We start from the raw sequence: 2,185 nt of genomic DNA, 5'->3' as shown, positions 1-2,185 counted from the left end.
GATGAAGGTGGCAATTTTAAGAAAAGTAACTACTTCATGCCTTTCTCAGCAGGTAATATAAATGTATTTCCAATGTGTTTCAGGGTATAAGACAACTTTTTTGATCAGCTGGAACTTACATGTACCTCCTCTGCAGTGGTACAATTATTCTTTGTACATGATCAAGAGCACTGTTCTGAATGTCTGTGTGCTCCCTGCTCATGATACATCCTAATTATTGGGCCAGATTAGTGGGCTTTGGGGAGTTAATCCAATTCTTCCAAATTGAGAAAGCTGAAGTATATGTTGGTTGAATTCTGCCTCTAGATACACCACTGAGGTACCCAAGAACTCCTCCAAGAAGATAAAACTAATTACATTTTCCTCCCTAGCCATGAGGAATTTCACTCCAGAACTTCACTGAGTGTTTTCCACATGGTGTCCCTCACCCCCTAGGCTGGGCTTGTAGGATAAAATTATCCTCAAATACTGAAGAGGGTTTTAAAAGGCTCACTTCTGAGTTTGGAAAGCACAGCAAACAGATCATTTTAATTCGATAGGACTGAGGCTGTGATACAGGAAAGGATAAGCTGTTGGGAGTTGGGAGGTAGATGGAGAAGCTGTCTGCTTCTTGTTCTCTTATACCCCAAAGTGAGGCATAAGTAACATTTTAATTGCAATAAAGACATTTGAGTTACCTCAAAGGAGGCAGAGAGGATGAAAAGAAGAGAACGCAGGGCTATTAAAGGAGATAATGAGCCACAGGAGCAGGACATTGGCTCTAAATAAAGGATATTAGAACCTTTGCCAAATAACCATGGATGGGATGAGGGGGACAGTGGGAATGTAGCAGGATACTCTGCAGTGATGCAGAGCACCACGCTTTTCCCCTAGTCATGGCCATGTATCTTGGATGTTGGATCTCCACACCCGAAATGTGTGTGCTGAGCGTCTGGTGATAGAATCTCCTTCCTTTATTCTGTGACCTTTGATGTCTGCTTTATATCTGGCACTGTAGATACCAAGACAACAATAAAAGAAACCTTCCTTCAAGCATTCACCTTTAGCACATGTATTAGTCCATTCTTACATTGCTATAAAGAACTACCTGAGACTGGGTAATTTATGAAGAAAAGAGGTTTAATTCACTCACAGTGCCACAGGCTGTACAGGAAGCATGGCTGGGAGACCTCAGGAAACTTGCAATCATGATGGGAGGCAGAGCAGAAGCAAGCACATCTTTCCATGGCAGAGCAGGAGAGAGAGAGCAAAGAAGAAAGGCTACATGCCTTTAAAAAACCAGATCTCATGAGAACTCACTCATTATCATGAGAACAGCAAGGGGGAAATTATCCCCCATGATTCTATCACCTCTCACCAGGTATCTGCCCCAACATTGGGAATTACAATTTGACATGAGATTTGGGTAAGGACACAGAGCCTAACCATATCACACATAAGTAAATAAATAAATAAATAAATAAATAAATAAATAAATAAGTGATTATTATTCTAGATGACCCATGCTGTCTGCTTTTTCTGCCATAACAAAATATCCAAGACTAGGTAATTGATAAATAATGGAAATTTATTTCTCACAGCTCTGAAGGCTGGGAGTTCCAAAATCGAGGTGTCAGCAAGTTCAGTGCCTGGTGAGGGCCTGTTCCTTATAGATAATGCCCCCTCTGTATCCTTATATGGCAGAAGGGCAAAAAAGGCAAAAGGGAGAAATGGCTCCCTTGTATCTCTTGATGTTATTATTTTAGCAAGGACAGAGCCCTCCAGACTTATTCACTTCCTACAAGGCCTCATCTCTTTAGTAATATTGCATTGGGGATTATGTTTCAACATACAAAATTGGGAGAAGCCATATACAGATCATAGCACATTTTTCAATGGAAGCATAAATATAATGTTGAGGAAATCCAGAGAAAGCAACGTTTTCTTGCTCAAGGAGATGAGAAAGAGGGTACAAAAGGAGATAAAATTTGACCTATGTCCTGACTGTAGTAATAGAAAAGTTCATCTTGGCCAAAAGGAGCAGCGTGATATAAAACTTGAAACCTCATAGTGTGCTAGAGGCTGATGACGAGTGGCTATGCCTAGAGTTGAGAGTAGGGAATGTGAAGAGTGTAAGGAGTGATATGAATCATCAGACTGGAAACAGAATGTGAGGGTCCAGGTCAATCCATTGGGACTTTATTCT

The 2,185-nt window shown here is 40.8% G+C and overlaps 1 protein-coding gene across 2 annotated transcripts in view; it reads left to right on the top strand.

Moving 5' to 3' along the window:
- The window catches only part of LOC105534699 (cytochrome P450 2C9), a 61,903-nt gene that overhangs the window by 57,402 nt on the left and 2,316 nt on the right, over positions 1 to 2,185 (top strand). The gene's annotated exons all lie outside the window — the stretch shown is intronic.

The sequence above is a fragment of the Mandrillus leucophaeus genome, unplaced genomic scaffold (assembly GCF_000951045.1).
Source record: "Mandrillus leucophaeus isolate KB7577 unplaced genomic scaffold, Mleu.le_1.0 Scaffold1389, whole genome shotgun sequence".
Lineage (NCBI taxonomy): Eukaryota > Metazoa > Chordata > Mammalia > Primates > Cercopithecidae > Mandrillus > Mandrillus leucophaeus.
This window is presented reverse-complemented; position numbering and strand designations above follow the sequence as displayed.